The sequence below is a fragment of the Hordeum vulgare genome, chromosome 4H (assembly GCF_904849725.1).
Source record: "Hordeum vulgare subsp. vulgare chromosome 4H, MorexV3_pseudomolecules_assembly, whole genome shotgun sequence".
Taxonomy (NCBI): Eukaryota; Viridiplantae; Streptophyta; class Magnoliopsida; order Poales; family Poaceae; genus Hordeum; species Hordeum vulgare.
The window spans coordinates 231,049,354-231,065,312 of NC_058521.1; positions in this window are offsets into that span (position 1 = coordinate 231,049,354).

The window sequence follows — 15,959 nt, forward strand, 5'->3', positions numbered from 1 at the left end:
TCAAATGTTATTGGTTCCAGCCGAAGGAGAGTCGAAGGACTCATGAACATATAGGACTAGTCGAAATCAATCCAAACACCCATTTAGATGTTCCCGATGTCTATATTACGGCTCAGCAGGCGACCCAAGTTTTCTCTCTACCGTGGGCATGCCAAACGGATAAGAATCTGGAAGGTTGGTATGTTGTTTATGAAGTGCCGCCACATTCAGACCACCTCTCCCAAATAAACAGGATTATGAACCTCACATTAACCCAGACATATATGATGGCGAATTCTTCCAAGAAACAAGTCTTTCCAAGAAACATTTCAAGAACCACCGTGCTTCACCCAAGAACATGAAAGTAGACAACGAAAATGAATCCGACTCCTGCCCTGGGCCGGAACCAGAAGACCTGGAACTCGTAGAGGTTACTGATGCGGATGACCTGTCAATGCTTCAACGATTAAAGAAAGGCCTTTCACAACTTCACGCCGTTGAACCCGACGAGCACGTCATTCATGAAGACATGCGTGTTAGTGATGATGATGATGCATTTATTGATGATGATTATTAGTTTGTAAGATTCACAACTTAAATTCTATATATTTTAATATTTATTATTCATGTAAATATTATTATTCATGTCAGTTATTCAATTTTTTTATGTTGTTCAAATTTCTTTTAATCTTTATCATGGCAGGTCACGAGGTGTTGAAAGATGGTGGGCGTTGGTCCAGATCGCTCGACGGGTTCTTCCGAGGCGCCCCGCACGAGGGGTGGTACTTCCCTTCCACCCCTATCTCTCCGTAAAGCCTTGGCAGACACTCTGTCGACACCACCCGTGGGTTCTTCTTCGTCGGCGGCATTGCCCACTGGGAGAGGTGCTGGTCGGGTAGGGAAGAAGGGGAAGGGTATAGGGAGAGGTGGTGGCCGCGGAAGATCCAGGAGGACTGTTGATCCGTCCTCGCCACCACCACCATCTCATTCACCCGAGCATAGGGCTACTATGGTCGACCTGTTTAGGGAGGAGGCTACGGGTACTCCGTTCCAGGAGCCTGGTGTTGACGGGCATTCGTCCCATGAGACTCTGGTCCAGGAGCAGCCTCGGGTCGAGGTGCATTCGGCCCACGAGACTACGGTTCCGAAGGTTTCACCCAAGGTGGAGAGGCCCGGATGGGAGACCCACGACAACCATCCTTTCGAATTGTCCAACATTATCCATGGACAGCCCGAGTATGTGTAGATTGGGTTCGTTTTCCCGTATGCTGTGCTCTGGATCCGATGCGGAATTTCGTCAGTGCCTCCCTGTTGTTCTCCGGATGCACATCCTCTCTGTTTATTGCGGAGACGTGTATCAGGAGAACAGCGGGAAGGTGCTGCCAAAATTTTGCGTTGGATCCGGAGTAGAGCATCGGAAAACGAACCCAATCTACACATGCTCGGGTGGGATTAGGACATATCTTTACCTATTAGCGTGTAGGTTCCATGGACGTAATAAAAATGGCGAACCTGATTAACCGATGAATATAAATGCTAAATTATATATAAATATATTTCTTCTATCTTTAGTAGCTAGGCAAGATGAGTGATCATGCGTGGATGTATACCGGTCACCCTAGTCAGAAAGAGATGACGAAAGAATGGTTTGTAAAAACAAAGGAATTTGTGAAAGCCGCATTCGCAAATGGACAGGAAAGAAACTATTGCCCCTGTCCTGGATGCGATAACTATAAAATGACGACAGAGGCTGTAATGATTAAACACCTGCAGAGGAGTGGTTTTAAGCCTAATTATACGGCGTGGACATTTCATGGTGAGTCAATACAACGCACAAGAGCTGAGGTGGTCCGTCGTCGCACGGGCGAGCATGGTACCGGGATCGAAGACATGGTGCAAGACTTTGATGATGCTCGGGATTTGGAAGATGAGATGGAGATATCTGCAAAGGCTTTTTTTGAAATGTGGGAGTCTTCAAAATGTCCTCTCCATGAGCACACTGAGCTCTAACAGCTGGAAGCAATTGCACAAGTAATGGTTCTGAAGGCTCAGTTCAACTTGGGAAGAGAATGCTACGACACGATGATGACACTATTTGGATGCTTCCTACCCAAAGGCCATGTCATGCCTGCAAACCTATACCAGTCGGGAAAAATACTTCGTGTACTTAAGATGCCCTATGAGAAGATAGATGCATGTGAGAAAGGATGTGTCTTACTTAGGAAGAAGTATGCGCACTTGGACTATTGTCCCAATTGCGAGTCTTGCAGGTATCTTGTGGTAGACAACGGTATGGGTGAGAAGAGGCAGACCAAAATCGCAGTTAGTGTTCTTCGGTATATGCCAATCGTACCAAGACTTCAACGTCTTTTCATGGTTGAAGAGACAGCCAGACAGATGACATGGCACAAATTGGGAAAATGAACCGAACTAGATGCGGATGGGAATAAGATGGCGGTACACACATCGGATGGGGAAGCGTGGAAACATTTTGATGGATTGCATCAGGATAAAGCGGCAGATCCAAGGAATCCTCCAGTCTTCGCCGCCACAGATGGTTTTAATCCCTTCGGCATGACGGCAACCCAATACAGTTGTTGTCCTGTATTTGACATTCCACTCAATCTCCCCCCCGGGAAGATTATGCAAAGAAAGAACATATTTCTGATGTTGATAATTCCAGGGCCCAATTATCTGGGTAAGAATACGAATGTGTACCTGCAACCGCTTAAGGATGAATTGGAAGAAGCTTGGGATAATGGGGTCAAGACATAAGATGCCGCTAGAAAAGAAAACTTCGAAATGCATGTGTGGTACACGTACTTTATGCATGACTTGCCAGCGTATGCGCTATTCTCTAGATGGTGTGTGCATGGAAGGTTCCCGTGCCCCCAATGCAAGGCAGCTCTTCAGTTTCATTGGTTGCAGGAGGGTCGGAAGTATTCTTGCTTTGACTTGCATAGACAGTTCCTGGATCCTGACCATCAGTTCAGAAAAGACAAGAAGAACTTTACCAAAGATAAAGTTGTCAAAACTTGGCACCACCTGCGTTGACAGGCCAACAGATCTTGGATCAGTTAAACGCCCTCGAGCCTGATCCAGAGTGTCCAGGGTATTTCAAGGGGTATAATTCAAAACACGGCTGGACTCACAAGCCATGCTACTAGGATCTGCCTTACTTCAAAGACCTCCTTCTTCCACACAATATCGACATGATGCACACTAAAAAGAATATCGAAGAGGCTATTTTTAGTACATTGTTCGACATAGATGGGAAGACAAAGGATAATACTAAGGCAAGAGTCGATCAAGAGACACTATGTCATAGACGTTACAAAACATGCGAGAAGGCAAAGGAAAGCAGAAGTGGTCGAAGCCAAAGGCATGGTTCAATCGTGGAAGGCCAGCTATGAGGGAAATTATCTTGTGGGTCAAAATGCACTTGATGTTCCCCGATGGGTATGCAGCGAATCTAAAGAGGTGAGCGAGTCTTGAAAAAATAAAAATCTTTGGTCTCAAGAGTCATGATTGACACATATGGCTAGAGCGGGTAATGCCGGTGATGTTACGTGGCTTTATTCCTGTGGATGAATGGCTAGTACTGGCGGAGCTGAGCTATTTCTTCCGTGTTCTTTGTGCGAAAGAATTGTTGCCTGGCGTGGTAGAAGACATGGAGGAGTTTGCACCGGAGTTGTTGTGCAAGTTAGAGAAGATCTTTTCACCGGGCTTCTTTAATCCAATGCAGCATTTGATTTTACATCTACCGACCGAGGCAAGATTGGGTGGGCCCGTGCAAGATCGTTGGTGCTATGCAACTGAGAGGATGCAGAAGACCCTTCGAGTTAAATGTAAAAATAAGCGTAAATTGAAGCATCCATGACTGAGGCATTCATTACTGAGGAGGTGGCAAACTTTTTGACAGCACACTACGAAGCCAAAAATCAACATTTGCATAATCCGAAGGCTCGGCACAATGATGCAGACCCTAAAAAACGTGGGTCCAACCTTAGCCTATTCAAAGGGAAGCTCGCACCAACCGGTGCTTCGAAACTAATAAAGTTGGATGTCAAAGAATGGCGGAACATTTCGTTGTATACCTTCAACAACCTAACAGAAGTGCGGCCGTACATCGTGTAGTTCTCGGCACATTTTCCCGTAACTTCTAATTCATTTGAACTGCTCTTATTCCCGGATATTTCAAACAGCCGTTACGTCGCCAAATTCTCGGATGGAGCGGTAATCGAAAATGATTCCGTCGAAGAGTATGAGCTTCTGTCAAAGACAGGAGGCGGCTATCTCGATTTCATCTCTTGGTTCAAACAAACAGTAATTATCAATAATGGTCCATTTCATTTCTTGGTCTAACTTGCGGCTAATGCAACAATCGTTTTATATGAAACTTGTAGGCTAATTCAGAGTCTATGGATGCCGAATTGAGACAAGTCGCTAATGGTTTTGACTATAAGGTCCGTTCATTTGAGAAATACAACATCAATGGGTATCTCTTTCGTACCTTTGGCAAAGAGCTATCTATGCCCGACCGGAAATCTACAAATTGTGGTGTCTCTGCTATCGGCGAAGGTGTTATCGAGTATTATGGAAGAGTTGAAGCAATTTATGAACTTCAATTCTATGGTGAAAACCCACCAAACGTCGTAGTCTTCAAATGTTATTGGTTCCAGCCGAAGGAGACTCGAAGGACTCATGAACATATAGGACTAGTCGAAATCAATCCAAACACCCATTTAGATGTTCCCGATGTCTATATTACGGCTCAGCTGGCGACCCAAGTTTTCTCTCTACCGTGGGCATGCCAAACGGATAAGAATCTGGAAGGTTGGTATGTTGTTTCTGAAGTGCCGCCACATTCAAACCACCTCTCCCAAATAAACAGGATTATGAACCTCACATTAACCCAGACATATATGATGGCGAATTCTTCCAAGAAACAAGTCTTTCCAAGAAACATTTCAAGAACCACCGTGGTTCACCCAAGAACATGGAATAGACAGCGACAATGAATCCGACTTCAGCCCTGAGCCGGAACCAGAAGACGTGGAACTCGTAAAGGTTACTGATGCGGATGACCTGTCAATGCTTCAACGATTAAAGAAAGGCCTTTCACAACTTCACGCCGTTGAACCCGACGAGCACGTCATTCATGAAGACATGCGTGATAGTGATGATGATGATGCATTTATTGATGATGATTATTAGTTTGTAAGATTCACAACTTAAATTATATATATTTTAATCTTTATTATTCATGTACATATTATTATTCATGTCAGTTATTCAAAAAATTTATGTTGTTCAAATTTCTTTTAATCTTTATCATGGCAGGTCACCAGGTGTTGAAAGATGGTGGGCGCTGGTCCAGATCGCTCGACGGGTTCTTCCGAGGCGCCCCGCACGAGGGGTGGTACTTCCCTTCCACCCCTATCTCTCCGTAAAGCCTTGGCAGACACTCTGTCGACACCACCCGTGGGTTCTTCTTCGTCGGCGGCATTGCCCACTGGGAGAGGTGCTGGTCGGGTAGGGAAGAAGGGGAAGGGTATAGGGAGAGGTGGTGGCCGCGGAAGATCCAGGAGGACTGTTTATCCGTCCTCGCCACCACCACCATCTCATTCACCCGAGCATAGGGCTGCTATTGTCGACCCATTTACGGAGGAGTCTACGGGTACTCCGTTCCAGGAGCCTGGTGTTGACGGGCATTCGTCCCATGAGACTCCGGTCCAGGAGCAGCCTCGGGTCGAGGCGCATTCGGCCCACGAGACTACGGTTCCGGAGGTTTCACCCGAGGTGGAGAGGTCCGGATGGGAGACCTAGCCGGATCAGACCAAGTTGCCGGATTGGACCCAGGGTCCGGGTGGCTCAGGGAGCGGGGATGAGCTTACGGATAGTGAGGGCGATGTGCAGGTGGACGGGGCCACCATGTACAAGCGTGGTATTACACGTCTCCCGGTCGTGCTGGCTACCCGCGAGCAAAGGCCGGTGATTAAACCTGAAGGAGATAGGTAAGTACATTTACTCTTTTTTTAGCTTTTGCCTTCAAGTTTGTTGAAATATCTAATGCGTTGACCTTATCATTCTGCAGGGGATGGGTACACCCTCTTGGAGTCTGTAGGCCAACCTCCGTCCTTGGTGTGCTTTGCCGGACAAATTTCCCGCGGTTTGTCACGTTGCCTGGTGAGGGTCAGGTTCCTACACTAGGATTTTCCTAGGAACACTACCAGGCTGCGCTGGCCCCGCCGGAGGAGATTATAGATGGTGTCTTGTGCCACACGAGGGCCGAGATGGTGATCAAGAGCTTTTGGCTAAATTATCCTTTTACACAATCTAAAATTAACAATATAGCTAATTATTATACTAATCGGTGTTTTCACATTTGATTGCAGACGTTCTATAGGTGTCAGGATGGATATGAGGAGGAGGCGGCCAGGGTTCTCGAGGCCGAGTGTAGGCGGTTACTACAGAACTTACGCCGCGAAGCTCGGCCACAGGCTATTCGAGACTACTACGCCACGCGTGGTATTAAGAAGCAGAAGAATGATTGCCGTGGAAAGTTTCTGAAGAAGGAGCAATACATGAAGGTAATTACATATTCTTAAGTCCTTCTACGAAGTTTTCTTGATTTCTTTCATAGGCGTAGCGCTCAAAATTCTTTCTAATAACTTACAGGTGCCCCGGAGATGGTGTGCGGATAAGATGGATTGTTGGGAGGCGTTGGTTGATGAGTGGTGCACAGGAAGCTGGCGAGCCGTCCACGAGAATGCAAAGGATCGGCGTAGCCAAATTCTTGATTCATGCAAATATTTTGTTCCTCTCTTTTAGGCGCATCATAATAAGACGGAGGTGCCACACTTGTACGACCTTTATGGCATGGCCCATACTGCCTCGTACAAGAAGGCGAAGGCATTCTCTGAGTCTGACCTGGATGATCCCAATAACTTCACCAACATATCATCCCACTAGAAGCTCGTGGCATACAGGGACGCGGGGAAGGCTACGAAAGGGGATGACAATAACCCTATCTAGGAACCTTTGGATCCAGAGCTGGTGATGATATCTGGTGGCGGGAGGCCCCATGGCTCGATAGCCATTGGAGATGGGATAATACGTTGTCCACTTACTCTCCCGGAAATCAAGGTGCGTCAGTCGAGCAGCTGTCCTGAGATAACGCGTCATCCACGGCCAGTCGATCTTGCCATCGAGGTTAGTTGTACGGACTAAGAACACTTTCATCCATTTCATTATATGTGTCACCATAGATCATTACTGTGGTAACGAAGAATGGTGTTTCAGGCTGCTCTTTAGAAAGAGATATTGGCAAACCAGGCTGCTCTTGAGAAAGAGAGATTGGCAAGCTAGACTGCTCTTCAGGCTGCTCTTGAGAAAGAGAGATTGGCAAGTCAGGCTGCTCTTGATGAGAGGGACGAGACCACGGCACGATTGATTGAGGAGGAGAGGTCCCGGAATGAGGCGGGTCAACGGGCCCTGTACGAGCTTTTTGTGGTAAGTTTTTTTTCACATTAGCCATATCATGTGTGTAATGTCTGTTTCATTACGAACTAATACAACCCACTCTTCAGGGTCTGTGCGAGAAGAGCGGTCAAGTCCCTCCGCCGGTGCCCGTCTTCTCTTCGATTGGCACGGTGAGTTTCATTATATACTAGTATTAATAATTGAGTGTCATCATGCTAACTGAGACATTGCAAAATATCTATTCTGCAGAATAACTCCCGAGCGGCATTGCACGACCCTTCTCCAAGTGTTTCTCCTCCTTGATGACCACTACGGTAAGTTTCTCTTCTCCTCGTTCATATTCTCCTTGCCTTAATTTCCCCAACAATGACATAATTAGCCCATTTAGCTCCAAAAATACATGGTTAGCTAATTTAGCTCCAATAAGAGGAGAAGAGGAGAAGAAATAGGACCTATGAAAAGAAAGAAGAAGAAGAAGAAGAGAAGGAGGAGGAGGAGGAGGAGGAGGAGAAGGAGGAGAAGGCCAAGGACCTTCTAGTCCTTCTCCTCCTCCTCCTCCTTCTCCTCCTTTATTTCTTCTTCTTCTCCTCCTCCTCCTATTTCTTCTCCTCTTTCATATTCTCCTTGCCTTAATTACCCCAACAATGACATAATTAGCCCATTTAGCTCCAAAATGCCATAATAACCTAAAAATGGCATAAGAACCTTGGTTAGCTCATTAATATTATATACTTAGCTTGTTTTCCTCTAAAATGGGATAATTAGCCCATTTATCTCCAAAAAGACATAGTTAGCTAATTAAGCTCCAAGAAGAGGAGAGGAGGAGAAGAAATAGGAAAAATGAAAAGAAAGAAGAAGAAGAAGAAGAAGAAGAGAAGAAGAAGGAGAAGGAGGAGGAAGAGGAGAAGGAGGAGAAGGCCAAGGACTTTCTAGTCCTTCTCCTCCTCCTCCTCCTTCACCTCCTTCTTCTTTATTTCTTCTTCTTCTCCTCCTCATCCTCTTTCTTCTCCTCTTTCATATTCTCCTTGCCTTAATTTCCCCAACAATGACATAATTAGCCCATTTAGCTCCAAAATGCCATAATAACCTCAAAATGGCATAAGAACCTTGGTTAGCTCATTAATATTATATACTTAGCTTGTTTTCCTCTAAAATGGGATACTTAGCCCATTTAGCTCCAAAAAGACATAGTTAGCTAATTTAGCTCCAAGAAGAGGAGAAGAGGAGAAGAAATATGAAAAATGAAAAGAAAGAAGAAGAAGAAGAAGAGAAGGAGGAGGAGGACGAGGAGGAGGAGGAGTAGGAGAAGGAGAAGGAGGAGAGAAGGCCAAGGACCTTCTAGTCCTTCTCCTCCTCCTCCTCCTCCTTCTCCTCCTTCTTCTTTATTTCTTCTTCTTCTCCTCCTCCTCCTCTTTCTTCTCCTCTTTCATATTCTCCTGGCCTTAATTTCCCCAACAATGACATAATTAGCCAATTTAGCTCCTAGAAGACATTATAAGCTCAAAATGGCATAAGAACCTTGGTTAGCTCATTAATATTATTTACTTAGCTTGTTTTCCTCTATAATGACATAATTAGCCCATTTAGCTCCAAAAAGACATATTTAGCTAATTTAGCTCCAAGAAGATGAGAAGAGGAGAAATGAAAGGAAGGAAGAAGAAGAAGAAGAAGAGAAGGAGAAGGAGAAGGAGAAGAAGGAGGAGGAGGAGGAGAAGAAGAGAAGAAGAACGAGGAGGAGGACAAGAAGGAGAAGGAGCCCTCCTTCTTCTCCTTCTTCTTCTCTCCTCCTTCTTCTCCTCCTTCTTATCCTTCTTATTCTCTTCTTCTTTTTTCTTCTTCTCCTCCTCCTTCTCCTTCTCCTTCCCCTCCTCCTCCTCCTCCTCCCCCTCCTTGTTTTTCTTCTCCTTGTTCTCTTCTTGCTTCTTCTCTTTCTTCTTCAATTTAGCTTAATTGTCATATATATGTTGTTGGTCTTCTTCTTCTGACTTTCTTATTCCCATTTTGCAGATTGGATGTACTACATGCATGGAAGCTGGCATTGGAGTACATTAGTTTCCATTTTTATTTGAGTTGATGAACAATGTGGAACTATATGTATATGTATATATGGATGAACAATATATGTGCAACTATATGTATGTATATATGGATGAAACTTTGTATGTGTTGGTTCTTTTGATATATGGGATGTACGTTGATGAACAAATGGCATTGATGAGCTTTATATGTATATCATATATGTGTTGTGACCTATTTATCATATATGTTCTATGAATTATATGTATCTGTGCTATGAAATAGAAAAAAAAGTGACAATATAGGCTCTTTGTCGTCTGCCAGGTGATGGCAAAGGCCTTTGCCATCAGCTGACCGACGGCAAAGGTGCCACGTGGCGCCCAGCTGTGCAACCTGGGCAGTAGAAGCTACCCATATAGTATCTTTGCCGTCTGCTTCCAGGGGGGCAGACGACAAAGAAGAGGGCAGAGAGGAAGGGGGGAGGTGGAGGCTGACGGCAAAGAAGAGGGGGAGGCAGACGACACGGAAGAGGGGGGGAGGCAGACGACAAAGGAGTGGGGGGGAGGCTGACGGCACAGTGGAGGGGGAGGAGGAGGGGGAGGCAGACGACAAAGAAGAGGGGAGGCAGACGACAAAGCCTCCATTAGCCCCTAAAGGAGGCAACACCTGTCTGCTGCCGTCTTGACCACTTTGCCGACTGCTCCTATGAAAAGGTGAACGCAAAGCTCTTTGCCGTCCGCTTTGGGAAGACAGACGGCACAGAAGCTATAATGTCGTCGTAGGCTGACGCAGAAATTTTGCCGGCCGTGAGATTCTTTGTCGTTTGTTATATTCTCTTAGCCGTCCGGGATTTACTCTTTGCTGTGTGTGATGGCAGACGGCAAAGAAGCTAATTCCTGTAGTGACGTGTAAAACCCTACTCATGCATGTGTTTAGTTATTCGTTTTAGGTTACTAGATCCGTCCGTCTTACAGCCTTTAGATTGGTCAAAAAGCCAAAAGTCCCTACTAATGAGCCTCATGCCTCCTTTTATAGGTGAAGGGGTCACCACAGTGGCTCAGTGGGTGAATGGTGGTTCACGAGTGGAACAACGCTAACCGATAGTCACAGTGTTACTGCGGCACATTAAATGCTTCGACAGACTTCCCTGACCTCGTCAGGGGGGTTTGGACACGTACCCACAGGTGGCAACTTCGGGGTGGTACTCTCGCATGCGGGTGGACGCATGGTCCATGCATCGGCGGTGGCATGTTCGTCGGTCGAGGCGTTCATAGGTTGCGAGGGCACCCTGGGCCCGCGCCTCTCCTCGGGCCTTCTCTTCCTTCCCGGCAAGGGTTACCTTGTCGAGGCTCTTCTTGTTCCTCTCGGTAGGGAGGTGATGGCATGTCGAGGCCTTGTCAATCTTCCAGGCAAGGATGGCTTGCCGAAACTCAATCCTTCTTCCCTGGCGGGAGGGTCTTGCCGTGGCATTATCTATCCCCCCGGATAGGGAGCTCCTGTCGTGGTCTCTTCTTCTTTCCCAGCAAGCGAGGGCTTCCTGAGGGGCTTGCAATCTATTTTTGGTGGCTTCTGAGTCTTGCTTCCGGCCTAAGCCCCAGCGACGCGCATTGGCGCTGCAGAGGGGCTGTCGGCGTCCGCGCACTAGTCTAGGGCACTCGAGACCCTAGTCTTTAGTGCACCGACACCGACCTAGTTGCTATCATGTGCCCACTGCATAGTTTGGCCTTTTGGTATTTTCCTTTATCTTCTATTATTCTAGATAAGCAAATAATTCATATAGAATTAAAATAAACACCAAATATGATGATTCAAATTCCCAAAGGTCCCGTAAACATGATTTATTCAAAATGTTAGCTTGCACATTTTTCCAGAAAATTTTCATGTACAAGTAAATGAATAAAAGCTATTTTTGAATTTCTACATTAAACTTTGGAAATTCATAGGGAGCTCACCCTAGATCCAAATGCAATGATTCAAATGTGTAGGTGGAACTAAATTCATGCACTAAGTGATGAACATTTTTTCCTTACACCTCCTATGCAACCTAAATTATTGAACTATTTGTTCATGTCTGATCAACTTGTTTATTCTCTAGAATATTCATCCCAACTCCAAATCTGGTGAAACCAATTACTAAGCACTTCTAAGATCATACTTGATTTAGTGAGTGCATTCACCCTTTTTAACCAAAATATATTCTACGAACTTCTTATAGGATCATCATTTCCTTTCATTTCCATCATACTAGCGTTTAAAAACCCTCATTGATCAAAATCCATTAAACCCTCCTTGGTTTTTTTATAGCAGAGGTGTCCAAAAAAATAAAATCTATATTTATAGAACACTTTTATTTCATGCCTTGTTGTGTGCTTATTATGGTTGTTTCCGCTGGTACACTACTATAGGAATTAGCTTTGGTAACTATGTTGGGGAACATTGCATGGGAAACAAAAAAATTCCTACGCACACGCAAAAGCTATCCATTGTGATGATCATCTACGAGAGGGGAGAGTGTATATACATGCACTTGTAGATCGCTAAGCGGAAGCGTATATAACGCGGTTGATGTAGTGGAACATCTTCGCGATCCAAATCGCAGCCCGTCCCATGATCTCATCACGATCCATCCCGCGATCCCATCACGATCCATGCTGAACGGACGACATCTCCGCGTTCAGCACATGTAAAACTCGAGGATGATCTCCGCCTTCTTGATTCGGCAAGAAAGAAAAAGAGGTAGCTGAATTCTCTAGCAGCACGACGTCGTGGTGGTGATGGTGGCGGAGCTACTACGGCAGGCCTTCGCCTTACCGTACCGAACTAGCTATGGGGTGTCATGAAGTGGTGGAGGGAGTGAGGGCTGTGCCTTAGCTTGAGGTGCCAAAAGCAAGGGTTTGGCCGTACCAAGAGGAGGAGGAGGAGTCCTCCTCCAATACAACTTGGAAGGAGTCCTCCTTCCCAATTCGGTTTTGGCCCACCCTCCTTTCCTTTTCCCCCTTGGCAGAAATAGCCTTCCTTGTACTTGCCACCAGCCCACTAAGATCTGGTGCAACACCCTTGGGCCTCTTTGGTTCTCTACTGCGTGGGTGGCCCCTCCCGGTATAACTCCAACACCCATTCGTCACTCCTGGTACTTTACTGGTAATGCCCGAAAACCTTCCGTAAGCCAAACGGATACTTTCTATATATCAATATTAGTCTCTGGACCATTCCGGAAACCCTCGTGTCTTCCAGAATCTCAACCGGGACTCCGAACAACCTTCGGTTACCAACATCAGTAATTAAACTATTCCGAAATGTCATCGAACCTTAAGTGTGCAGACCCCACAGGTTCGAGAACTATGTAGACATGAACTGAGACACTCTCCAGTCGATAAACAATAGCGGGACCTGGATGACCATATTGGATCCTACATATTCTACTAAGATTTGTATCGATTGAACCTCTATGTCAAGGATTGAGTTAATCCCGTAAGCTGTTCAGTTTGTCCATCGGTATGTTAGTTGCCCGAGATTCGATCGTCAATATCTCCATACCTAGTTCAATCTCATTAACCGCAAGTCTCTTTACTCTTTTTGTAATACAAGATCCCGTGACTAACGCCTTAGTCACATTGCTTGCAAGGCTTGTTGCGATGTTGTATTACCGAGTGGGCCATTAGATACCTCTCCGTCACACGGAGTGACAAATCCCAATTTTGATTCACACCAACCCAACCGAAACCTTCAGAGATACCTGTAGAGCTCCTTTATAGTTACCCAGTTACGTTGCGACGTTTGATACACACAAGGTATTCCTCTGGTGTCCGGGAGTTGCATGATGCATGGTCATAGGAACAGATACATTGACATGCAGAAAACAGTAGCAACAAACTAACACGATCATATGCTACATTCATAGTTTGGGTCTTGTCCATCACATCATTCTCCTAATGATGTGATCCCTGTTATGAAGTGACAACACTTGTCCATGGCCAGGAAACCTTGAGCATCTTTGATCATCTAGCTAGTCAACTAGAAGCTCACTAGGGACTGTGTGTTGTCTATGTAACCACACATGTATTTGAGTTTCCAATCAATACAATTCTAGCATGGATAATAAACGATTATCATGATCAAGGAAATATAATAATAACCAATTTATTATTGCCTCTAGGGCATATTTCCAACAAACACATCCGAGAAACACAAGAAAAAATGTGTTACTATGTGAAAGCGCGGTAACACAACATTTGTGTCCACAACTAAGTTGTAACATGGGAAGTGTTACGAACGTGTTATGATGTTCTAACACATTATTTATGTTGGTCGACAGAGTGTTACAAAAATGTAACACATATATAAGATGTCATGTAATGTTACAACTTTGTAACACATGTGATCTACGTAGGTAAAGGTTGCAGACGTAGTAATATTGGATAGAGTTTTTCTTTGTTGTCATGAAAATACGTGTTGCAACATGTGTGCGATCAATTCTGAGGTTGATCCCATCGTAGCACATGACGTTTGGGTTAATAATTACGGGCTTGCGTCGTTCACATGTTAGCTACACATAGAAGTTTAGGGGACATGTGTTTACTTACAAACCAAAATATATTAGGATAAAACCATTGGCGTAGCCTAGATATGAAAGACCATAGAAGACACGACTGAAATAAAAAAATGTTTTTCCATGTGCATTATTCTACTAAAATGAAATTATTTCCATGTGTATGCGTACATATGACCATGTTTTCTAAGACCAGCCGAGGGACAGGGACAGAGCGACACAGAGATAGAGAGAGTGTTCATAATCTTGTAAAAAAGCTCATCTTAATATAAAAGACTTGCAACTTTTTTGGATATTCTACAAAAAGAATGTTTTGTTCTTCCAAGATTTTCTAAAATTAATATGTGTGCTATGTTCTTTTAAGTAATTTTTGACATAACTTTGATGATTTTATTGATCCATTTATTTTCTTATAAATCATAAAAGTATGTTGACCTATTGTATTTGGGAAGTGTTTTTGATAAAAGATATTGTATGTTGACATGTTATGTCTGTGACTTTTTTTATTAGTTTTACCACCTTAATCCACAATGCTGGCAAAAACAAGGGCAAAAAATATGAGAAAGCTGAGTGTTGTTGGAAGAACTTTGAACTTTCATCTTAGTAAATGAGATTTCATTCCATTTTGAACTTTCATCTTGGCACATGAGAGTACAGACTTTTAACCATGTAATCTAATAATCAGGAACAGAACTATATGTAGGGAAACTAAAGCATTCACAGTCCTTCAGGACATGTTGGGACTTTAACAAAAATGCATGTGATCACAAAACTAGATTTTTGAACACTACAACAGTATACCAATTCCGAACTATTAAAAAAGTACAAAATAAATTTCCAAACAAGCTACGTGTATCTCAATTTTGAACTATTGTTGATCAAAGTACAAAATGAAGTTCCAAGTTACCAAGCATAAATATAAGGGTATAATAATCTATGACCAACACATAGTCTCACACATTATTATATCACCAAGCAATTTTATTAGCTTGTCAGCATGACGCCACGAAGCAGTTCTATACCAAAACAAAGCAAACATGCCACCGCCCGCTCCATGCCTCCATGTAGCATGTAGTCAAAACATGTAGCATGCAGTCAAAACATGAACAAGAAAAGAACAAAACATTTTTTGCTACTTTTATTGGTAAAATCTCATATCTGATATGAAAGCGTCAACCCAAAATAAAATAAAGAATGCACAAAACATAATTTAAGAACATTAAGGTTGAACTATAAATTTTATTAGAGTTAAAAATCACATCTCAAATATTGGGGTACAAATAGACTATGGACCAACCCATATGAGTTCACTGTTCAAAAGCCACAAATTTAGAAACATGGACATAATTCATTGACTTAGGAATGGTTAATCAGAATTTCAAACTATCATATTATTACTTCCATATAAGGACATTTCTAGAAGAAAATAATATACCTGTCATTTTTATGACAAAAAACAAAAGAGCATATTCGGATAGTGTAACTATATTACCTGAACATAGCGCATACCTTTTTGCTACTAACCTCAACTATTCTTCGGTGCTCGGAGCATTATAAGCATCCACTATTGCCCCTAAACGTTTGTTCTAACCAAATGTTGTTCATCCGTATTTATTTTCAACATCTCTCCAAGTTGTGAAACATGAAATGGCTGGTTTTCTGTCTCCTGTGCCCATACCAAGTTGCCTAAGTGATATACATCTCTAGGCTTTGGCAAAACTTCATTACCACGGGCCAACCTGGATTCAATTCATCTTCCACATAGAACACTTGATTCACGTGCTTAGGGAAAATAAAAGGCTCATGCTCACTCTTTTCTCCTTTGTGTATTAGATGTGAGAAATTGACAAGTGTGTAGCCGTACTTGTATTTTTTCATTCCTTTTTCTGAGAACACATTAACCCATTCACATCTAAACGACACTAGTGAA